Below are 26,543 nucleotides of genomic sequence, written 5' to 3'. Positions count from 1 at the left end.
GTAACTGTTGTATTTATTTATTCCATTATAGTAGTTAAAGAATGAAACCCTTTATCCTCAGGTGAAGTACAATCTGCAAGTATATATAAAAAAGCCACGAAACAAAGAAGAATACTTTTATTCTCTCTCTCTCTCTTGATGCGTATATAGGCATACGTATGTATATGTATGTATGTATATATACACAGTGCATGTATATAAATATATGTAAATATAATGTATATGAATATGTATATATGAATATACATGTATGTATGATATATATATATATATATATATATATATATGTGTGTGTGTGTGTGTGTGTGTGTGTGTGTGTACACACACACACACACACACACACACATATATATATATATATATATATATATATATATATATATATATATATATATATTAGTTATGTACCTTAAGTATAACGAAATTGATATAAATCGTTCAAATCCCTATGTGCGAAGTTCATTATCATCATCTCCTTCGAATAGGTGCAGTAAACAAGTGATCAATTACCTTCACAATCTCCTAGGGGCATACTCAGTGTTTTCAACGAAAGATTTTCAGTGCCAGAATTCTCGCTTTTAATTAATTTGCTATGTACAAAGGTAATGTCCAGAGTTTCAAAAGTATGTCTTTGGAGCTCACGGTTCATAGACAATGAAACTTCTAATATTATATATACTTGCATCTCTGCAAAACTCGTAAAGATAAAGTGGCAGCAACATAATTATGCGGACTAAGTGTTCCCAGATTGCCAATCCATTATCATGCATATTGAGTTCATTGTTTTATCCCGTTCGATACTTTATAGTGACCATATACAGCAGATGGCCTATAAATGAAGAAAACATGAGTGGCCGCAAATCGCGTGATAGTATATAGAATTTTTTCCCCCAGAAAACTGCTATTTTCCAAAAAAGAAACTGAAGTTGAAATTTGTGAAACTCAGGACGACAATGAATTAGTGGATTCATGTGATTCACATGATTACATATTAAAAATCTTTTTTCCTGAAGATTATTCATCTTCAGACGAAGCTGATGATGAAGAAAAAAAAACTGAAAATGAGCAAGACAATGTTATATTATGTGACACGCAGCCTCAAAATGTTAATAATGATGCCGAGGAACAGTGCATAATTATATGGTCAAATAGTGACGAACACATCGATTCAGATATTACACATATCAGTGACAGACTCGGATGAAACATTGTTCACAATTAGAAGATGAAATAATTCAGTTTACCGAGTAAAGTGAGAATTTCGTTTTCTTTGTTTTCGTATAGAAGGCCAAAAGTAAACAGGCATCGCTTGAAAAACGTAACTAAGCGCTTGCGGAAACTTATGCCGATACAACGGCAACACTGGTGACAACTGACAAGACAGACTCCATCGGCGACGTACGTAGATCGTAGAGGGTTACTGAAGCTTTTGGATCCAGGTAAGTGGTTTAGCAGGACAGTGAATATTTTTTGGTAGGTCTGTATTACTATTCCTCGGCGGCCTAGACCATGGCAGTTGCGGTTTTTCTATGCAGTTTTACCTCCTGAACAAGAATTTTAAGTAATATTTATTCGGACGACTAATTAACCCCCAGGAGCTCGTCCTAAACGGCGGAATACATTTGACGCCCCAATTCCTGGTGGCTTCGTATTCGCGGGGACGAACGATGCGGAATGCTTATATAGAAATACTTGTTTTTTTTTTCAAGGGACTAGTTTCGTGAAATGTTAGTTTTGATACTCAACTATGACGTTATTAAAGCTCCTGCACATTGCCATTATAGCAGCCAAAGACCGTGTAGGTATAAAGCCAGTCCACCTGTAAAACACAAAGATTTGGAAAGGCATTTTACAGAGGAATGCGGGCTTATTGGAACCATGGCGGATTCGGATCAGATTCGGACCTTAGTCTTGGCTGATTCGGACAATTGTTTAGGCCAATTCGGACCATTTCCTCGGCTGTTTCGGACCTTTGTTTAGGATAATTCGGACTTATACAAATAATTTCATATATAGCAATAATATTAGGGAAACCTTTGATGAACTTTCAGGCAAGGTGGGTGTCATTGGGCCAGTTAGGGTATTATGGAGTATGTTGACCTACTATGAGATTCAGGGCCTCTGCAACACGGTTTTTTCGCAATAACATTTTATCTATGCATTTCATAAATATAACGCTTATTCAGAATACATATTATATCAACACATAAATTTTGAGTGTATTCTGAACTACGTAGGTTGAATAAATTTGGTACTTACAATGTAAAAGTGACCTTTTTTGAAGACGGGCCAACTTACTCAGAGAAAAGGTTTCGAACGCACTCGTTACGTAACTTATGACATCATTTCTTTCCTCTTTCTCGATGGATAATTGGCTATACGTAACGAAGGCTAAACCTCTGACAACAATGACATACAAATTTAAATACAACCAAAGTAGTACACCTTTATGAACTCTGGAACCTCTACACTGATAATTGTCATAATGAACAAACCAACAAAATATGTTAATAAATACAAAAACACTTCGATTATTAGTCTAACTCCCAAAATAAGTTTCCAAAGAAATTACAGTCTACTTTATAGGTCACAATCAGATTGACAAGATGTAGGGAATAGTTGGTAATTACCAAAAACATAGTAGACAAGCTTCATTTGATAACTGCTATATCCAATGTCAAGCAATTTTTATTTATTGGCTATCTACCTATTTACTGAAAAAAAAATAGCCGGTACCGTATATTGGCTTTAAACCTTCACCAATAATTATCGTCAGAATGGTGACTTCATGAGGCTCCACCCACTTTCGCCTCGTTATAATTCAGGATAACACTGAAGGCTACCATGGGCATTGTTGGATTAGAAAATTTAACTTCTGGCTATAAAAACTAATTTCTTGAGTAGTTGTAAGAAGTGCTAAATGATCCTCAAGGATCCCAGCAGTTGGTCTAAACGTTTAATTCATGTATATTACTGTTATACTGTTGCGGCACTACTGCTACAGTAGTATTACTACGCTAGCACTGATACCCCACCCACATTTATGTATCGTTCCGCCATTCATAAAGTCTTTGGGTTTCAGAGCCGATGGAATTTCTGTCTGGTGGATGGGCGGGGCAACATTTAGTCAAAAGGTGTTTGTTTACCTTGCTTACGTAATGAATGTTTTTCGACTCTTGGCTCGTAATCATTGGCCATGGCGTCGGCTAGATAATTTTTACTCTATAAAAATTAAAACTATCAGGTTTAGGTTATTGATAATGCTGACAAAATTTGTGTGTGGTTGTAAAATATTCATATGTCAACTTTCAGCTACATCCGATGCTTTGACAAGGAGCAAATTCCAAAAAACCGTGTTACAGAGACCCTGAATCTCATAGTAGCGTGGTTGCAGAGTCAGCAGTCAGGTGTGGAAAATGGAGAACTGGTCAGCGTTTGGGCGCAGTATTAAGACAAACAACGATGTGGAGGGGTGGCATCATAAGTTGAACAAAAAGCCAAAAAAATTAACCTCGCATTTTATTCACCTATACTTACAGGCAAAGGAAATACCGAATCAGGTGAATTAAGCTTGTTAAAGAGGGCAAATTAAAGAGACATCAGAGAAAGCAGGTCAGGGAACTACAAGGTCGTGTCATGAAACTGTGGGAGGACTATGATGAAAGGAAAATAACAACTAGTCAGCTATTGAAGATATGTGCACATATATATGCGACTGTGTAAATCGAGAGGCTTTTTCTGGTGAATTTGGGTTAATTTGGACCATATTTTTAGCTTTATTTTTTTACATGAACTATTTTAAAAATTAGGTCAATATGTAATTGTACGAAATAAATGGTCCTAGAAAAGTAAGAGGAGTGGATTTCCATTGCTTACCCAATATATTTTCATAATAGACTGGATTGATTATGGATTAAAAACATTGAAGCAATATTATAAAACTATCACATATGTTACATATGTAAATACATATTAGCAGTGGCGGCTCGTCAGTAGGCACTGTGGAACTGCAGCACCCCCTATAGATTTCATAATATATATGCACAAAATTATGAATATATACATGAATATGAGAAATTGAGTATATATTATCAATAATCCTTTAAAAATAATTACCATTCTCTTGTTTTTGTTAAAAAAAATCAATTTGGTATATCTAGGGTATTTATCCGCGGCGGCCTAGACTATGGCAGTTGCAGTTTTTCTATGCAGTTTTACCGACTGAACAAGAATTTTAAGTAATATTTATTCGGACGACTGTAATTAACCCCCAGGGGCCTGTACTAAACACGGCGAAATACATTGGACGCCCCAATCCCTAGTGGATGTCGTATCCGCGGTTACGTTCCTTACAGTCGGTGCGGACAGCCTCTGTAGAAATACCCAGACAATTAGTAAACTTGAAGAAATTAAGTTTTCGGCATTGTTTATAGTGTCATATATATGTACTATATAATGTGTGTGTTTATGCAGTTAATATCGAGGAATTGAAAAAGAAATTACGTAACAGCACCCATATGAATGATAGCCAGGAGCCCCCACTGCATATTAGGTCCTAATAAGCCTGGATAAAGGTTCGAATGAGCCAATTCATAGTCCGAATCAGCCAAGGTCCGAATAAGCCTGTTCCCGAAGGCTTGGGGCCCTTAGGCTTAGCGAAGGCTATTGGGTAATCCGCAACTGCCCACCTCTTTGCCATCAAATCTAGAGTGCTTTTAATCAAGATGGAATACTACATGAGGAAACCAGTTTAACCGGACCTCAATACAGTGCCGGAAATGGGATAGGAATGCATCGTAATTTGACGTAGGGTACTACGTCCTACTTGGCTCATTGTGGCCTGGGCCCCATGTGAAATTGCAAAATGCATTCTTACCAAACCTAACCTATGATGCCGTGCCCTAACTGGCAAACGGGGCCTTCCCTATATTACACTCTTAGTGCTTCATAGACTTGAGAGGCGCTGAATGACTTGGTGTCAGTGATCCTTTCCCATGGCATTGCTTACTCGAGTTTGGGAGCTGTAACCTGTGCTTCGCAACAAGGGGGATGGGTGTGGGGGCCGGTGTGCTAATTTCGGAATATGTGGGTATATATATGTAGGATGTTACCCCCCGTATTAGTTTGATAAGAGACCATGTGTGTTGGTACGTTAGGGGTATTTTGGTAGTATACATACGTATACTGGGTTTAGGACCTTTACGACGACTGACGTAAACTTAGCCATTTTGGTCAGTGTTAATCAGTGCTCTCGTGTATGTTTCAGTTGGTGTTGTTTCGTCATTCTCGAAACTAGCATTTGGTTAGTTCTGCACATTTAACTGTAGATCTAAGTAATACCTCCGCGTCGAGTATTTCTTGGGAAATTTGTTTTCTGTATTATTTAGGTCTCTTATTATGAATTTACAGTTTATTTCTTTTTGGTTGAGGGGGAGTTCGACTATAATTAACCTCCAGGGGCTATAGTACTAAACCAACGCCATACATTTGACGGCCCAATCCCTAGTGGCTGCCGTATACGCGGGAACGTTCGATGCAGTCCGTGCGGAGCTATTGCCAAGAATTACCACGATTTGATCCAAATAATTGGTGCTATGCCATTTGAAAGGCACAATAAACTCTTTCAAGATACGCTAGATTATTTGGGGGGTCTTGAAAGAAAAAGGAGGGCCCAGCTGGTTTTTAATAAATGGGGTCGGTAACAGGACCAGTAACAGCTAGGTAGGTTGAATGGATGGAACGTAAAATATTTAACGCTGTTGGTGTATACGAGCAAACGTTTCTCTTGGGTAAAATGGTATCATAGTTCGTCGTTTGTAGATGGCTGTATATGTACTCCCGTTTCAATATCTCGCTCGTCCCTTGAGATCACGCCCAAAATCAGCTCTACCCGTCCTTACCACTTAGGTTTCTGGCTGAATAACATAATGTCTGAAATCGTGTGAAAAACATTATAACATTGAAAGTAAAAAGTTTCTCTCACAATTTTCCCCCGTATGCTTGCCAGTGGTGCATAGGAAATAAGTGTTTTCCTGTAGCCGAGTTCTTGAAGATATTCGAGTAAATGAATATTGGGTTCATATGCTCGACTTCATTACTTTCACTTTTGGTTCTTTAGGAATGTTGGTGTCTCTTTGTTTGTTTTTGTAATCACAGTATTTTGTATTTTCCGAAACAGGCCTAGTTAAAGCGAAAGCTAAAAAAATCTCATAAGTAACATTGCTCTAGTCAAGACCTTAATATAGTATATACATGAATTGAGTTTGAGGTCAGTGCGTTATAGACGTCAATGATTTAAGGTTTAGAACATTGAAAATGTTATCATGCTCTCGGATTTATTTTGAGGCACGGTGTGAGGGCTTAAGGCATACGACAAATACCACAGACTTATTGAAGTAACATTTATGGAAAGTATACTGCAACTTTCCATACGTTTCAAAATAAACTATATTACTCTAGTAAATTGGCTGATGAATTATGCAGTAAAACTGTTAACCGAGCAAAACTCGAAGATATATTTGTGATATAAGATACCTGAGAAGTTTGTGAATCGATATTATTTTGGGATTAGTTCTTTTCAGTTATATTATCATGATTCGTCATGTCATTGCATGTTAGTTGACAATGTTAACCCTTTCGACGGGGAAGATGAGTTGCCCAGGTATTTATAAGGAATAATGCGAAAATGAAACCAAACAAAAATCAGATGTTTTAGCAAACTTGGTTCTGATGTTTGTCCTCTGTATACCATGTGAGTAACTTCGCTCAGTAAACTGTGAAGTTACTGAGCTGGATCCGTGAATTTTGATATTTCCAAAACACTCGATACTAGTTACTTTTCAGATTATTTAGTTTTTCACGAGCCAAGAAAGTGAAGTCGATAGTATATACCTTATAAGTGTCCCGAGTTGATAGTTACTAGAATATTACAGTTGATGGTTTTGCGTGAAAACATATAAAATGAAGATCCCGGAGCTGGCACACCTGAGGGACCGCATTCATGCTCAGACCCGGTCTTAAGACGTAGAAAAGTAGACGGAGCGTTGGACGCCGGTATGTGAATGTGGTTGTTTTTAGTCTGTACTGCCTGTCGCACAGATAAATTGTAGCGACTTGTTTAAAATGAGGTATAAATAGATCATTCATTGGGAGACACTGTTGTATTATGGTTGAAATACATAGACGAGCGTGAATGAATGAAGGTTACTTCGACGCAGACCGACATTATCATATCGGTAATACTCCGTGACGTCTGCGACACGTGACTTCAAGGAGATTCTGAATTCAACTCGGACAGAAGTATGGGTTAAGTCGTTTTAGTCTGACTGGATTGCTTTATATAAATCACATGCTTATGGAATATGAAATCCAAATGTTATTCACACAGAAATTGGGAATATATCGCTTACGATATTCTAATAAACAAGCTGAAGGTTAGATATCTAAATGCTACACGAGACACTGCCACCAAGAAAATAGACATTAGAGGTGCTTTCCGGGATGATATTCAGAATCCTGGTAAAAATGTTGCAGGAAAACAAATGTCAAAGGAAAAAAAGTCACAATCTTTATTAGTGAATCCCAAGGGTAAATTTGAACTCTGTATGTATTCATGTATCCACCTTTGCAAAGGAGTGTTTAGTACAACCCCGTTGGGGATGACCGTAAAAACATAAACAAAAGACTGTAAATGTAAAGATAATGACCCCAAGTAGTATTGTCAACTTTTCCCTGTGACCTTATTACCGGTCACCATAGATTAATATTAGAGACTTTTTCCTGTGACTTTATTACCGGTCACCGATATTCTCAAGCCTCTAAGGAGATATCGGCACACTGAACTTTAGGTCCTCATAAGATCTCCCCGTCATTAAATACCGTAGTGTGGCGGTCAGTCTATCAGCACTAGATTGCCTCATACAAATGTCTGATTTCTTGACATACATTGTTATTAATGCCAGCAGTTCCCTAAATTTATCCTCGCCCACCCTTAAATAATCATACCAATCACTTTGATGGCATTTGAGTTCATTTAAGAGGGATGCATGAGAAAACTTTTCTTTAAAGCAACCAGTCTTTTGTCCAACATCTCTTTCTATTCTTAGCACGGTTCTTCAATTTGACGTAAATTATAGCACAAATTGCCATAGCTCCCAGTTCGCTGTTGGAAAGTACCTCGGTCATCATTCTACCACCTCCAAGAAGCAAATGAGCAATTTACACAGACCGGGTCGTAACGTCAATGGCCGTGTCATTTCTTTCGACGCTCCTCCCTTACCCCTAAGGGGGGTGGTGCCGTCAATGCACCTCATGCGGTGCAATGTAGGCATTACTTAAGGTTCTTTTCAGCTTCCCTTCGGCCCCTAGCTGCAACTACTTTCGTTCCTTTTACTATACCTCCTTTCATATTATCTCTCTTCCATCTTACTTTCCACCCTCTCCTAACAATTGATTCCTAGTGTAACTGCTTGGCTTTCATCCTGCTACACCTTTCAAACCCTTTTCACTGTCAATTTCCGTTTCAGCGCTGAATAGCCATAGTTGTTTGTGTCTATCGTCACTAAAGCTTCAGTTAACTGCACTTGACTTAAGCTGTGCGACAGTTAACTCTTGAATAAACCTATACGTGATTTTATTCAAACGTAGCTAAATAGCAATAAATGATCGCAACCCTCGTTATGCTTTATATATAAAAACTTCTAAAAATGGGTTATGTTCTGAAGTCGATAACAAATCTACGCATTACCCCAACGATCTAAGCTTGACTTGATCTCGTTTCGGGTTGAACAGGGAAAAAAAAAATTACCATGAACTTAAGAATGAGGATGAAAGGTGGCGTATGAAGGACAGTAGTGGCCTTTAATGATTTTGTTTTTTATTTTGTTTTTGCAGTTTCTCTTGCACGTTGAATTGAAGTTTTAACCGTTGCTAAACTCAAATAAACAACATTGGCGGTGAATGGCGGCGTATTTCTTCGAATATATATGTAATAGGTACACCGTAATCAGTGAGAAATGCCCTTTTCAAGGTTTATTCACATTAAAGTTGGTTAATAACCAGCCATTGTCAAATATTTTACCCATCTTTTCAGGTTTTATATCCAGAAATGCTGGAAGGTCTCGAATTTCGCGTAAATAATGATTCAACAAGAACGCTATTAAGTAGCCAACGCTTCCTTACTGTTAATGTACTGGAGCCAGGGTAAGATTTTACAATTTTCTTTCGTGTCTAAATGCTATCGGGTGGTGGTAAAAATGGTAAGTAACGATACATAAGTACCAAATACTGTGGGATATGTAATTTTTCCAGTAAATTCCTTTGCAGATAACTTAAAGTTCATCATACGTTTAGTGATTATACATAATACAGTATATTGCATTCATCAGACAGTAAAACCATGAACATTTTATAATTAGCATGTACTTATTTTCTTTTATACTAACCGGGTTTCCTCACTCCTTAGCAAAACATAATTTACTTGATAATTAGGAAGCTGAATAAATGGAAGAAGTTAGAAGAATCACAAATGATATCGTTTTTCTCATAGATTTCTCTCCCTCAGAGAACCTACAGCCATCCTGAAGATCAACTTAAAAGCATCAGTACGTTATTGAATTATAAGTCTGCCCGGTGAACCATACTCCAGTTGTTTTGAAAGGTTTCAAACAAGTAATCCTTTTGTGGCTGTTTTACTATGGTTGTTTCGTTGACATTGATTTTGGAATGCAAGGGTACTATTATTCCTAGTGAATCCTGTCAAGAATATGGTACACTTTGTAAACTTCCCTGTGACATTACCTCATCACCATTTTTGGTAGTATCGGCAGCAAATATAATCCCATTTTCCATCCAACAGTATCTTAACCTCTGTCAGCATTACTCATCAACACTTGGATCAGTATTCTCACGTTTGAGAACTTGTTATATCGGTTTGTTTTCGGAGTAAGATGTCGCTCTCTTGATAATTCCACCGGCAAAATAACAAGTGAAGAAAAAAGAAAGAAGCAGAGGTCTGCATGAAAAAGTAACTTTAGCATTGATGAAATAGGCAAATGACAGCCAGTGACAGACCATTCTTCTAATTCCCCGGCTGGCCGTGACAAAAGTACATGTGTACTATGAACAGAAAATGTGTATTTATTTGAATTAAAGTAGTATACAGGTAAACGGCTAAGTTATCCGCTAATACTATGGTTATTCTTTCAAACTGGCCATCAATAGTATCCATATTACCGGTAGTAATGGAGGCCTAGGTCACGGTAGATAATTTTCATAAAATTTTTTTTGACCTATCTCGGTCGTAGGCTATCCTTATACCCAGTATTACGAGTATGGCTGGATATCGAGGTTAGGCAGTTTATCTCGGTTAGTTTAAGTTATGTCTCTGTGGAAATTGTCTTTGATTTGCTTGTATTCAGTCTATGCAGGTTAGGCTGACTGTCTAGGCTCGGTTTCCAGACTGAGCTATCTATCCAGATTGGCTTAAGGGTAGATTATATTACATTGTATCTTTTTCGAAATTGTCTTTGGTTTGCTTATAATGTGGCTGCATTACGTGGAAATAGTGTGCACAGCTCTTTTGCACCTTTACCGAAGCTCATTGCAGATTATATTATTCATATGAGAATGCAAACTTTTGTTCTTTATAGATAGATATACATTTTGACTCAAGTTGGTTCAGACACTGTAGCGCTGTATCAAGGTAGCCAGCAAACAGGGATCACAAAAAATAAATAAAAGAAAAGCCTGGGAAATAATATTAAAACACTTAATTTGGTTTACTTTCGCTAAATATGCAATTTATCATATATTGCCCATTAAATGCAATTTTATGCTACAGTTTTAGAAAAGTCTGATGATTTTTTTTTTACTGTTTGCATTGCATGGTCATCTGCCATCTACAGTTTGATCTCTCCAATAATATTCTGTTTGTTAGTAGATCATGATGTTTTTTGCGAAAATGTGAAATATATCACATGCTAACTCTACATTTAGTTCGTACTGCTAACCCGTGATAGGTCCCGTGATCATACGTATGATGTATGTTATTTATCAAATTGATTATTTACACATTTGGCCACAATACTCTCGCCAGTGTGCATGACCTTTTCAGGAGTTTATTTAGGTGTTACCATTCACGCATTTTTAAAAATATTTGCCAAAATATTGCGCTATTTTTCTTAAGTAGTTTTATGCATTATATGAAAACCTATAATCACTATTAATACTAGTCCAGTGACAGGTGATATGTATCATATTTTACATGCATTTGGAAAAGTAAGTGTTGTAAGGAAAAACAACTCTGCTTAAGTCATTCATTTTAGCTTCGCGAGTTCAAATGCTGCTTTCTTGTGTTCACTATTGATGTTCTTAAGCAAGAGGGTTAATAGTACAGTAATGTATTTCGCCTTACAAATGAGATAGTATTCTAATGAGTAGTGTTATTGATGAAAAATAAACATGATGCATTAATAGGCACGAATTACTCCGGAGAACATTAATAGGCACGAATTACTCTGCAGAACATCAGAAACAATGTGGAAATTATATCCTTGTGGAACTTTAGTTGACAATGTAAGTGATAAATTTCATATGACAGAAAAAAAACTCCAAGTCGACAGCTATGGTTTATTTGTGGAACCATTTGTGTTGAATGCCCTAAATTCAGCTGGCAGAAAATGACAAGCTTAGCATAAATCCTGTAAAGAAACTTAATTCGTTATCATTTTCAGTATTGCAGTTTAGTTCTTTGAATGTAGCTTCTTATTATACAAAAGAAAATTATTGACATAACTTTGAGGAAAAAACCCCAGTCGAAGACATGATGGCTGAATTTTACAGGGGTCCTTTGCACAATACAAAAGTCAACTCACAGCCCCCAATGCGCACATCGCTGCCTTTCAGTTGACTTAAGTTCTTTTAAAACATCTCTTGGACTTGTCTGTCTATTTTAGAACACCCAAGAGACCATAGGTTTTGGTTATCAAGTACGTATAAGAAGTGATTAAATAAAAAAAGACAACTTTTTGCTGTTGTCCTCTGTCTAAAGATGGTTACCAAGTTTAAACGTGAGTCCAAGCTACAGTTGAAATGCTACAATTGAAACAAAATCAGCAGCTCTTCTATACTTCCCTCAAGTTTTGCAGTACATAACACATAAATATGCAACCTCTACTCTACTCAATAGTTATCTGATAATTCCTCAGGTCCATCTCAAGAGTGGGCTGTGCCAATAATGCAGGAAAGGGGATTCAGACCCAGTTACAGGTTTTATATCTTTTTGAGCAAGATATTATGCTTTAAATTACTGGTGCTTGGTCATCTCATGAAGAGTGGTATCTTAGGTATTCAGGTAGTCTTTGTACAAATGATCTTACTTATTCCCTTGTAATTGTTTTTCCGGGTTTCTTATCTTATTGAAGTACGCTATTGATGGTTTGCCTCTGGATTTTAGTACTACTCTTTTGAGGTTCTGTTCTCACATAATCTTCTCTTTTTCAGAAGTCTAGGTGGAAAACAGTTTCAACTTAGTCCATTTCTCAATCTACTATAACCATTCAGTCTCTGATTGAAGGGTGACCTAATTTGACTTTTGTCAGTATTTTGGCAGTTCGGCTAACTTCAAACTAAAGGTCAATCGATGAGATGATTTTCATTGCTACATCTACTTTTTTTTTATTTCGTATACTAAGTACTAGATAATAAAGCTTTTAAGTAACCTCCATGTTAGCAGCATTCTATCATACTGGAATTCACCTTTGTTGCCTCCAAAATTATTGAACTAAAGGATTATAGATCCCCCTTTTCTCAGGTGCATTAGGTTCCGATTCTCTTCCTAGTTGGTGTTTTGTCTCTTGTTCATCGCAGATCTCAGGCAATCTGGAACAAAGCCACCAAGTTTCGTAATTAGTCTCCAGCAAATGGAATCCTAGGTGCTCAGTCTAATGACTGCTTTCCTTGATTCTATTCTTATCGATTCGTATCATCTTCCCATGATATGGTATGCAGGTTGCCCTGGCTGCTAGATGATCTCCCTAACAATTATATTTTGATTTTTCCTACCTCATGGTGTCCGTGATCTCTTACAAAAATTATTAGGAAACTGCCTTACTAATTATTGTGTAATGGTCTTGGAACGAAATGTCATCATCTCAAGAAAGCATTATTAAGTCTGATCTCTCTCGGAGGTAGCAGTGAGTCTTGGTCAGGTTGTGGTGTTAATGAACCCTGGAATAATCTTCGGTGAAACTGTGCCGAGATAAGCAGCTCTTGAGAGCAGTGATTTATAAACGGAGTTGGTTTAGATTTTTAAGATGTTTCACTGGCAGTATATACAGTTAGCACAAAGGGGTAGCCTTGGCCAGTTCATGTGCTCTATGTTAAGTGGTACAACTTTCCTTGGTAATGTTAACCGAATTTAACTTTAATAGCTGTTAGTTCAGATAGTCTAGTGATTACGTATTTATCGCCATTGTGACACAAATATGTTATATTATGCACCAACACCCAATAATCTTATATTTAAAATTTTTTCTATGCCAGGTGTACGTGTGGATACGGTCTTACACTATGGCTAAATGTTACATATGACCTAAATGAATTATTTTGCCAATGACAATATATCTGTGCTACATTCCAGCAGACTGACTCATAAAGCTAGTCAGTCTGCTGGAACATAACAAATAGATTTAATGCCATTGTCAAATTAATTCGTTGGGTTCATATGTAACTTTCTCCCAACTGGTTAAATAGACTTTAACATTGTGCTTAGTGAATGTAATTTGAACTTAGTGAATTAATTGGTACGTAATGTCTTATGAAAAGTGCCGGACTGTTAAGCTTTTTGAAGGAAAATTTATCTTAAATGTCTCAGGAAAAATGTTTTTGGAAATTACTTTTGAGTTACGCCTGACAATACTATGTAATATCAGAGAAGTTTATTCCTTGCTTTCATTAATTTGAATATATGATAATTTTCAAAATTCAAAGTTTCTGTAGCTGTGCAATAATTATTTTTGATAAATGTAAATGTTAAAAATATATAACACTTATTAAAGCTCCAGCTTTAATGGCTAAGTAATCAACACAGGAGTTATTGCGTGGAGAAAAATGAAAACTTAAGACTTTTTAAGTACGGTATTCATTTTTTTCATCCAAGTTAAGATGCCGTGCTTTGACATAACTGCTTGACCAACAAAATGCATTTTGAACAAAATTCTATGAGCAGTATTGACAAACAGCATGTATTTTTCCTAAGGCAAGATGTCTTGTGGCATTGTTGACAGTGGACATACTTCGTTACCTATAAGTTTTTTAAAGGAAATGTTTTCAGACTTCCTTACACTGAACCATGTTATTGAGCAAAATAATGTTTGTTAGGTTTTCTTGGTTTTTAAATTAATTTCGACAAAATCCTCTAAAAGTTTTGTAAGTTATATGTTACTCTCATTATCAAATTTCTTAGTTTGTAAACATTTTTTTTTTGTGATTGGTCGTTTTAACAATGAGTTCGTTACTAGGATCTTGAAAAGTATGAAATTTTGTGGTTATAGACCTCTCATATAATATTTTACTAGTATTGTGCTTTTTAGTAACATGACCTAATGCTGTATTAAACATTTTGAATTATGTGTTAGCTTAGTGACTAAATTGACTGGCTTAAACTTGAGGTATCATAAAGTTCTGAATTATAGGAAAGCCTAGAATGACAAAATTTGACTAATAAAAATTTAGGTGACGACATTTTGATTGATATTGAACATTTGACAATGTTATAAATCAGAAAGGATTGATATTTGTGTCCGACTGTGGGGAATAGCCGTTCGGTCGTTAGCTTCACTCGAAGCTTTATCTATTTTTCTTAATAAATTAAAAGTAAATAACTTAATACTACTTAGTATAGTAACTATTAGCGTTAATGATAAGTAAAATGAATAATAAAATTAAACTTATGAATTAAATTACTTAAACTAGTAATTGCCTAATAGGCCTTAAGTTCGCGCGTGCGTAATATGTACCTGTCAAAGGTAAGAAGTAAATTACCTCGGAGGTTACCACAGCCACGGCGAATAGTTACAATAAGAGTTTCTCTTTAGCAAGGCCGGCATCTACATTGTAATAGGAAATTAACCCTGAACAAAACTGAACGTTCTAACTCAAGACAACGACAATTTTGGAATACGTCAACGTCAACGTTAACATTTGTGATAAGTGCTTTACATTAATATGTATCTTTGGCCATGTCTAGGGAAAAAGGTAATGTACGGCAATGTCACAGTTTTGTTAGTGGATCTACTCTTTAATGTAAGTTGTTTTGGTTGTTAAATAATTGTTTTGATTATTAAATATAAGTAAGATTGAAATTAAAATAAATTCCAATATAATTCCAAAATTGTCGTGTATTCCGTATAATATTTCGGAGGTAAATATGTGTTTATCATCCGGTGAAGTTAGTGATTTTTTAGAAACTGCTAACTGGTTAACTGTCGCTCGGTATTTCGAATGGTAACCAATATGGAACTCATGTGCGACGTAATTAGTAACATATATCATGTATTATAATCTATTTCATGTTCATATATAATGTACTCGGTAACCCGTAAGCATCAATAACTTTAGGTGGGGTGTTATATTTTAAATATTTGCAGGCTATTGATACTAAATCTAAGTATAATTAGTTAATCATGTCTGATAAAGAGGAAGAGTTTGTTAACCCTATGAATATTATATCATCCTTGAGGAGGATGCGGGGAATACACAAACGGAAGGTAACTATTTACTTAAAGAAGCTAACGGAGCTTCATGGTGATAATAAATTAACTTCTTCCTTTTGTAAGACTCGAATAACTGAAATCGAAAAAAAGATCGAGCAGGTTAAACACTTTGATGAAAAAATTAATGTGTTGGAGACACATGAAATAATGAACAGTAATGAACAATATTATAATGAGGAGTTAGATAGTCAGGCAGAATATAGCATTCAGGTTAGTATAGAGTTCGACCAATAGGAACAATACATGAGTGAGTTAAGTGGGGCTTCTAGCAACTTATCTGCCGATAAAGCTTTAGAAATGATGTCTAGAATGAATGTCTGATGGGAAACCCCCTCCTTTAGAATGTGGAGAGAAAGATAAATTTGCTTTAAATTCATTTCTTAATCAATTTAATAATGTCATTGGGTCCAGAAAAGATCTGTCCGATTCTGCCAAACAAATATATTTACATGGGTACCATAGGGGCTATGCCTTGAAAGTAGTTAAGCATTTGACTATTTCTGACCGTAACTACCACTTGGCAATTGAAATGTTAAAAGAAGAATTCCTTGACGTAAATTATATTGTTGACGAGACTTTTAAGAACATTTTGAGCGCTGCACCAAGTGCTGAATATGATCAAGAATTCTCGTCGGTGAAAGTTTACCTCAACGAAATCAAATCCTATCTGCATGAATTGAAAGCACATAATGTTGATTTATTGGAAGTGGGGTCCTCTGGGCATAAATTTGTGAGTCATATAGTATTTAATAAACTCCCCATACCAGTAAAGAGAGAGTTGGTTCACAAATTAAATTCCAATTATCCTAATATCTGACACTTTCTAATTATAATGAAATTATCAAAACTATCTAAAACTGTTTCCAATAGAAAAAAAGACCTTCACTAAAACCTCTAGTAAACCTAGTCCTAGCAGTTCATTTAACCCTACAGAAAATAAGGTAGGTGTAAGTACGATTCAAAATTTTAAATTTGCAAATAAAGTAATTCAATTAATTTGTAAATTGTGTGCAGTTGAAGGCCATACTTTGGGAAAATGTGATAACTTTAATAATTATAATGATAAATTGGCCAGACTGAGGGAACTTTCACTGTGCACTAGATGCGCTGGTTCAGGGCACGAAGACAGTGAATGTTACGGGAAACAAAATAAGTTAAGGTTTAATTGTCTGTTGTGTAGAAAGAGGGAACGCATAACTCCTTTGTGCCCTTCTTTGAATAAAGCCGAACTAACTACTAAAACTAACTTAAGCTTATGTTTTGCTCAAAGAAGTTTTGATGCGTCTCGCATTTGACCTACTATGACTTTGTATTTAAGAAATGGCAAAAAGGCTAGGAAAGTCAGATGTTTGTTTGACACTGGCAGTCAGCGGTCATATATTTCCGAATCTGCCGCTAAAGATCTTTGTCAGGATGTAGAGGCGTTGTATGCTTTGGAATGTGATGTAAGCACATATATAGGGCAAGAAACTAAGGGCTTCAAGCAAATGTCTACTGGAATAAATATAAACTAATTTCATATTCATACCTTTATTAGTTGACAAATCGCTCAATATAAACTTTGAAGTGCCCGGCATTAATCAAATAATAAATAAATTTAAAGAAAATAATATTGCTTTATTGGATGAGACTTTTTGTGACCACAGAAACCATGAAAGTATGAAGGTTGACATGTTAGGAATAGATATCATTCCGTTTTTACCTTCGGTAACTTGGACTAAAATGTTGGGTGGAGCTTGTTTAGTCATAAATAATAGAGTAGCTCCTGTAGGTAATGTGTTCAACTTTTTGGATGAGGCAGAAAGTAGAGCTGTTATGGACTCCATAGTTAATAAGAAAACACTGAATGTTAAAACAAAAAGCGTGGTAAATTTAGTAATGGATCCTCTAAAATCTTATTTCAATCCATTAGAGCATATATTAGAAGACCGTGAGGTAGACAATGGACTTGAACACCTTTTTAGTCTTGAATCCTTGGGAATAAAAAAAAGTGTGAAAAAGAATTGGTCTCCTTTGATAAAGAACAAATTGACAGATTTAGAGAGGGGATCTCTTTTGATAATGGATTTTATCATGTAGAATTGCCCTGGTATACTGATAAAATTGACAGCATCCCATCTAATCATTTTGTTTCACTAAGGTATTAGACAGAACAGTAGAGTATCTTGGTAAAAAGGGTCTCCTTGACAAATACCAGTTAGTTTTTGATAACTCGAGGATGGTATAATTGAGGAAATTAAAGTAAGTCCTTCTGACTATCATAAGTATATATGGATTCCCCATAGACCAGTTATAAAATTAGAAGAGCAAGTTACCACAAAAATCAGGCCAGTATTTAACTGTTCTTTAAAAACTTACAGGGAATTGCCTTCACTTAATGAAGCAGCTTATCCTGGGATAGATTTAATGGGCTCAATACTGAAATTGCTCTTTTACTTTAGAACTAATAAATATGTAATGTTGAGCTACGTCAAACAAGCTTTTTTGATGATTAAATTAAAAAATGAAGTGGACAAAAATAGATTGTTTCTTTTGGAAACTGAAATAGATTAGTATCTTATCGCTACAAAACAATAGTTTATGGTTACACTTCACTTTTATGAAACATCACACAAAGTTATCCTGATGATAAGTGTAAAGAAATATTAACTCATAACTTTTATGCAGACAATCTTCTTACAACTGGTAACAACATTGATGAAATGAAAAATTTGTATAAGCAAGCTAATGATAGGATGGAACAAGGGGGCTTTATTTTAAGGTCTTGGAATTCCAATTGTGTAGAGTTGAGAGAAGAAATGGCGTCTGATAATAGACTTGTTGAACATTCTTGCGAAGAGGATAAAGTATTGGGTTATAGATTCAACGTAAATAATGATTCTTTTAGTCTTGCGCCTTGTAAAATAGACCCAGAAGCAGACACATAAAACTATGTCACAAACTTCTAAAATATTTGATCCTTTGAATATAGTCCTTCCTGTAACAATAAGAGGCAAAATTCCAATGAGAAAAATATGGAAATTAGATGTTGGTTGGGATCAAAATTTACCTAAAGACATTTGTGGGGAAATGAATATTATTAGTAGAGATTTTGAAATGTTATCTGAACTTAAATTTCCTAGAGAGTCCCTTAATGAACTAGACTCGTATGGTCTTCACATTTTTTGTGATAGCTCTGTGGAGGCCTATGGGTTTGTGGCCTATGCGGTTAATCAAAATGATAAAAGTTCTTATTTGTTCTCCAAATCTAAATTGGCTCCACTGAATAAGAGAAATGAGCATAGTGTCCCCACTTTGGAACTAATGGGAGTAATTCTAGCTTTTAAATGTTTACCTTCCTTACTAGAAGCCTACAATAATATAAATTTTCAATTCATTAATATTTGTGTTGATGCTCAAGTGGTTTTAAATTGGCTATTGACCAGAGAAACTAAAATAAAATCTAAATTTGTTAGAAATAGAGTACTTGAGGCAGATGGTCTTAAAGTTGAAATATCTAAGCTATTTAAACTACCTGTCTTATATCACTATGTAAATACAGAAGAAAATCCTGCTGACATGATCACCAGAGGTTTATCCTATACTAAATATTTAAGTAAATCAACTTATTGGCTACAAGGTCCAGAATGGCTGAGTAATGATTTTAACAAGTGGCCTCTTTACCCTTTATTGAGCATATCTCCTTACTATAAGCATCAAATAAGTACAGTATGCACTATGCAAATAAATAAAGTAAACGCTGGTATTCTCAATATAAAAAATGTCAAATTATGAACAATTGTTAAGAATTACCAGTTACTTGTTCAAATTTTGTAGTAGATTAAAGGGTGGTGATCCTAGAAAGAAAGCCTTCGAGTATTGGGTGAAAATTGCACAGAAAGAATACTTTACAGTAGAATTAGATTTTTTTTACAAAGCAGTGCCAATATTACTAATAATATACCTCCTCTAGTGTCCAATTTAAATTTATTTTTAGATTCAAAGGGTATAATTAGGTCTAGGGGAAGAATATCTAAGTATTTGTACTTTGACTTTGATGTTCATAACCCAGTGTTGCTTCCTAAAGAGCATAGGTTCTCCTCATTGTTAATAAAGCATTGTCATTTGAAGGTACAGCATTTAGGAATAGGCACTGCATTAAACTACCTTAGGGAACAGGGATTTTGGATTCCCAAGGGTAGGTCAGCAGTAAAGACTGAGCTGAGTAGTTGTAATATATGTAGGAAACATAATGCCTTAGCTTACAGATATGCCTAAACACCACATGAATTTAGTCAAGCCTTTTCAGCATGTAGGTATTGATTTCACCGGACACCTTTGGGTTAGGGATGAGTTGAGTGGTAAGACCACAAAAATGTTCATATTAGTTTTCACTTGTCTTAACGTGCGCGCTGTGCACTTTGAATTGTTACCAGACATGTCCACTAAAAATTTTGTTCTCGCTTTCCAAAGATTTAGTAATATGTACACAATAGCTGTACAGTGACAACGCTAAGTCTTTTCTCAAGGGTGGAAGTATCCTTGAAAGGTCTTTGGAGTTGCAGGAATTTCAATCTGTATTAAGTAAATGTACTAATATCAAACACATTAAAATACCTTTATATTCAGCATGGGTTGGTTCTGCTTGGGAGAGATTGATTAGAGTATAAAAGAATTGTCTTTATAAAGTAATAGGAAGGTCTAAATCAACTTACTTTGAATTATTAACTACCCTTTCTAATATTCAATTAGCGATAAATTCCAGGCCTTTAACATACAGATCAAGCTCAGATAATTTAGTTTATAACTCCAAATTTCTTTATCAAATTTCATGGTAATTCATCCCTCATTTTGAGAAAAGATGATAGTGATGTTTGGTTGGACGATTCTAGTCAACCTTCTTTAGAGAGAACTGTAGAAATACAGGAAGAAATTATTGAAAATTTTAAGAAATTGTGGTATGAAAATTATCTCTTAAGCCTGAGAGAACATAGTAGAAATTTGTACCAAAGTAAGTGGAAAAATAGAATTAAAGTTGGTGACATTGTCCTAATTAAAGCAATTAATAATCCCAGACCATTTTGGATGATGGGTAAGGTATTAGAATTAATATTAAGATTTGACAATAATATTAGGTCAGTGAAACTAAAGCAAGCTAATGGGGCTATAGAATATCATTCTATTTGTAATCTTTATCCTATGGAAATGTCAGTGACACATGCTATAAGAGAAAGGCAAACCAGAGACAATTCAATGGAAATTGAGGTAGAAACAGGCAGTATAAATAAACCTGAATCTATTCACGTTGAACAAGGCGAAAAGTCGGAAGACCCAAGAGAAAGGCTACCGAAAGATTTGAAAGAATGCTAAGGGAAAATTTAGATAATTTGTAAAAACTGCTTTTCAGTATATTATTTACTGTTATTACTAATAATAAAGTTTTTATTTTGACTAAAATGCTACACACTCGAAACTTTTTCAGTGCGAGGATATACTTTATTAAATGCTTTATTCTGTAACTTTAAACAAATTTTAAGGGCATTGCAAATAATTACTTTTTAGGTAATAAATAAATAAAACTAAATACGTAAATAAAAAGTAAAATTAGGAGATAGCCTATAGTAAACTAAGCTAAGTAAAATTTGGTGTAAATATTTAAATAAAATGCTACACTTAAAATAAAGTGAAGACTAAAGTTAAAATGCTACACTTTTAGTAACGTGAGGATGATTAAAGTAACTTAGCCATACTTTTTATTTAGTGTTGTTGGAAATAATTGTTTAACACAGTAGCCAGATTTAAAGTGGCCTTAATAAATAATGTATGGTCAATGAAGATATTCATTGCAATTCTATAATCGCAATCCTTTGTGGGGAGTGTTATAAATCAGAAAGGATTGATATTTGTGTCCGACTGTGGGGAATAGCCGTTCGGTCGTTAGCTTCACTCGAAGCTTTATCTATTTTTCTTAATAAATTAAAAGTAAATAACTTAATGCTACTTAGTATAGTAACTATTAGCGTTAAGTAAAATGAATAATAAAATTAAACTTATGAATTAAATTACTTAAACTAGTAATTGCCTAATAGGCCTTAAGTTCGCGCTTGCGTAATATGTACCTGTCAAAGGTAAGAAGTAAATTACCTCGGAGGTTACCACAGCCACGGCGAATAGTAACAATAAGAGTTTCTCTTTAGCAAGGCCGGCATCTACATTGTAATAGGAAATTAACCCTGAACAAAACTGAACGTTCTAACTCAAGACCACGACAATTTTGGAATACGTCAACGTTAACATTTGTTATAAGTGCTATACATTATTATGTATCTTTGGCCATGTCTAGGGAAAAGGGTAATGTACGACAATGTCACAGTTTTATTAGTGGATCTACTCTTTAATGCAAGTTGTTTTGGTTGTTAAATAATTTTTTTGTTTATTAAATATAAGACTGAAATTAAAATAAATTCCAATAACTAATAAATAGCGGTCAGTGACAGGACTTTTTAACTTTCATTCAGGTTTGCTTGACATGACATTTTAATCATGTTTAGACATGTGTGACATTACATTTTGACATCTTTTGTCGTGCACTAGAAAGGAAGGCACTCAGCGCTGCATCTGCAAAGGGGTTGTTATATAATTTAGTCAAATAAAAATTAGTCATTAGATTGTCTCTCTAAAACAGCATTAATCGGCCCATGTCACCCAAAACAAAGAAGTTTACATTGTGGTTTGGATGACATCGAACTTACATTGGATTTGCATGAAATAATATTTTAAACTTACTTTCTGTTGGAAGTCAACTTAACATTTCATCTTCACATTGCAGTTTGTTAAAGTAATGCGTAGTGATGTGTTGTTCATATCACCTAAAAAACATTACTCTTAGGCATTTGATCTATAGCATGGTTTTTTCACTCGGTTACCAGTAGTCGAACAAACATGACCCATAAATATCGTGTCCCTAAAACATACTTCAACTGTAAAGTGAACATTACATTTTTGAAAGGACACTGTTGACTAGTAATATTAATGGAAGTTAATAATGTCAGGTGTCTATAAGGGACATGCAGCGCTTTTAACAAGTAACCATTTTGATTGACATGGCCTGATTAATTTTTAATGACATGACCTGATTAATATTATTTCAAGGAGACAGATTTTTTTACTAACTATTTCTAATTAGTTTACAGTACAATATATCAACTGTATAACAGAGAAGACAGTGCCATATTTCTTGTACAATAGAGTGGGTATTATTATAATAAACTCTTGTAATTTTTGGGCTCATGATAATGGGTACTTATTACATAGTTTGATGTAATGAAAACCTTGCAACTTTTCCAGCAATACCTGTCTGATAATAAATTGGTAGCTCGACTTTCTCTCTACGTATTTGGAATTGGTATGTATAGAATAGCCGTAAGTACGTACACAAAGATGCCCTCAATGATTTTGATATGGAATTACTACATAAGTAAAGAAAATAACCAACTGAAAGAATTTTACGAATTTCAACATTTTAATTGCATTTTAATTATATTTGAATAAAAATCGAGCTATGATGACTTAATCTTATCCCATAAAAATACCAAAGAATTCAGCTTCTATTCTTCTTTTCAGAACTTTTTTGGATGCATACTTCTGGCAGCAAGATGTCATTAATGATGGAAGTTAGTTCACTACTGAAATGAAAGGTATGGCCTGAGGAGATGCAGTTTTTTTTCAGCGATCATATCTACCCCTTCTTTCCGTCTTCAAATCTATTTTGATGTATTTAGTTTATTCTCCATTCCCCTTTCTTCCTCAAAAGCTTGTCGGATTTAACTTATTTTTAATTTTTTTTTATTTACTGGCTAGTAGTCTTTTCAATTTTGTTCTGAAATTAAATTGATCTAGTCTTATGGTAACCTTAAATCTGGTGATTCTTTCTACCGGCTCTTCAGTTTGAAATTCAGACAAATTTACTTAACATTCATTTTTATCACTAATAGTCGGATTTATCTAGTGTTCCTTTTCTATTGTTTCTGTCTTGAAATCTAGTCTTGGCTAGCCTTTCATTAGATATATTTAGCATTGCTATCATTATCTCTATACTTTTAGCTGTCATTTTTACTTCGCATTGCTCTCTAACCTTCTTTGATAGTCTTCTGGACTTGAAAATCTTTGCCAGTTTTAAATTAAATTAGTTTTTATTCCTTCTTTCTTCTGTCACATTTTCAGCCTTGTAATCCTTTAGGGTTTAGTCTCCTGTTCTACCATTCTATGTACGTACTGTTCTTTCTCTCTGTAATCCAGTCTGATATATCTAGTTTCATTCTGGCGATTTTTAACAATTTAGTGTCGTACTTTTCTAATCCTCTGTTCTTCAGTCGTACTTGTGTGATAATCTGTTCTACCTTCAGGTTCATATTCATTCGTCCTTTCTGTTGTTCTAACCACACAGGAAATCTACCCAGATGTAGTTTTCATTTCTAATATTCCTTCCATGTGGAATTGGGCTTTTATTACTTTATACCATTATTGCTGTCCGGAAATCTGGTCAATAATATTTTATTTTTATCCCATCTATCTCGAAATGCTGCCTGATTTATATAGTGTCCTATTGTTACTTTCTCTGTCTTCAAATCTTGGTAGATTTATTGACTTCAGGTTATCCAGTCTTTACTATCTGTCTTTCTCTCTTAAAACTTACCCAGTTTGTCCGATCCGTTTCACTTGTCTTCCCTGTAAATTCAGTCAGATTTTATGTTATTTCTAAATCCTGTCTATGTATCTTATATTCCTCCCTAAGCGCTTAGTTTCCCCAAAATTGTCCGGTTTTGTAGTTTTACCTCGATGTACTATTTAGATATTATATTGTCACTTTTCTGGGTATTAACTTTCTTTTATTCCGTAATCTTGTTACCTTCTGTCCTTTCTCCTTTGAGCTCCAGTCGTATTTATCTTTTGTTCTTTGTTTTAAAATTGTAGAATAACCTTCTAATGTTTTATTGGAAATAGTCAGATTTTTAGGATTTTACTTTCTACCCATTCTGTCTTCAATTCATCTGATTTTCACTTCTATCCTCCCTCAGGCTTACAGGGAGAAATTAGTTACACTTGAGCAGAATCATGGGCGATGCACCATCTACAGAAGAATTACAGATGAAACTCCACAAGAATCACCAGCAGCAAAATTACGCTGCAGTGAATGTACCCTTATGTCTTCAATTGGGATTCATCTGTCTCCACGTCTCTTCCTTCAGGCTTACAAGGAGTAATTAATAACACTTGAGCACAAGCATGGGTGATGCAGTATCTACAGATGAAACTCCACAAGAATCACGGGATACACCTTATGTCTTCAATAAGGATTCATCTGATCTCCACGTGTTCCCTCCTTCAGGCTTACAGGGAGTAATTAGTAACACCTGAGCACAAGCATGGGCGATGCAGCATCTACAGAAGGAACTCCACAAGATTTACAGGTAGCAAAATTACTCCGCATTGTCTCTTCAATTAGTGATGCTTGAGCACAAGCATGGGGGATGCATCCTTTACAGAAGAAATTCCACAAGAATTACAGGTAGCAAATTTACTCCGCATTGGATATACCCCTTGTGTCTTCAATTGGGATTCATCTAATCTCCTCTTTCTTCAGGGTTACTAGGAGTAATTAGTAACACTTGAGCACAAGCATGGACGTTGCAGTATCTACAGATGAAGCTCCACAAGAATCACAGGATACACCTCATGTCTTCAACTTGGGATTCATATGATCTTCTCGTGTATCCTCCTTCTGGATTACAGGGAGTATGTAATTAGTAACATTTGAGCACAAGCATGGGGGATGCAGCATCTACAGAAGAAATTCCACAAGAATTACAGGTAGCAAAAGTACTTTTGCAATGGATATCCCCTTCTGTCTTCAATTACGATTCATCTGACCTTCACATCTATCCTTCTTCAGGCTTACAAGGCGTAATTAGTGACATCTGAGTAGAAGCATGGGTGATGATGCTGCATTTACAGATGAAACTCCACAGGCATCACAGGTAGCAAAATTACTTCAGAGTGGTTAATTACCCCTCCTGACGTCAATTGGGATTATTCTGATCTCCTTGTCTCCTTCTTCAGGCTTACAAGGAGTAATTATTAACACTTGAAGCATGGGCAATGCAGCATCTACAGATGAAAATCAAGAATCACAGGTAGCAATACTACTAAGCTGTGAATATACCCTCTCCGTCTTCCAGTTGAAGACAGAAGGGGTATATATATCCACTGCTACCTGTAATGCTCGAGTTTCATCTGTAATGTTGCACCACCCATGCTTCTGCTCAAGTGTCACTAAATACTACTGGTAAGCCTAAAGAAGGATAGATGTGTAGATCATAAGAATCCTAGTTGAAGACAGAAGGGGTATCAGCTACTGAAAAGTAATTTTGCTGTCTGTGATTCTAGTGGAGTCTCATCTGTAGTTGCTGCATCGTCTATGCTTCTGCTCAAGTGTTACTAAGTACTCCTTGTAAGCTTGAAAAACGATGGATGGGGAGATCAATGAATCCCAATTAGATTCATCAGATCTCACCTCCTATCCTTTTTCAGGCTTACAAGGAGTAATTTGTGACATTTGTGAGAAGCATGGGTGATGATGCAGCATCTACAGATGAAACTCCACTAGCATCACAGGTAACAAAATTACTCCATAATGGATTGGGACTTGCTGATGTAGAAAGAAAGACATTTTACTCATTATAAGTAGCTTTTAAAACTAACATTTAGAAACTTGAAGAAGCTTGAAGCTTA

The 26,543-nt window shown here is 35.3% G+C and overlaps 1 long non-coding RNA gene across 1 annotated transcript; it reads left to right on the top strand.

Moving 5' to 3' along the window:
• The first annotated feature begins 1,344 nt into the window (after positions 1–1,344).
• On the top strand, positions 1,345–26,522 carry LOC135217750 (uncharacterized). Its single transcript, XR_010315183.1, has 5 exons — positions 1,345–1,439; positions 9,092–9,201; positions 23,100–23,157; positions 23,376–23,449; positions 24,830–26,522. It is a non-coding gene; the product is annotated as an uncharacterized LOC135217750 (long non-coding RNA).
• Positions 26,523–26,543: the final 21 nt, after the last annotated feature.

Source organism: Macrobrachium nipponense, chromosome 7 (assembly GCF_015104395.2).
Source record: "Macrobrachium nipponense isolate FS-2020 chromosome 7, ASM1510439v2, whole genome shotgun sequence".
NCBI lineage: Eukaryota > Metazoa > Arthropoda > Malacostraca > Decapoda > Palaemonidae > Macrobrachium > Macrobrachium nipponense.
This window is presented reverse-complemented; position numbering and strand designations above follow the sequence as displayed.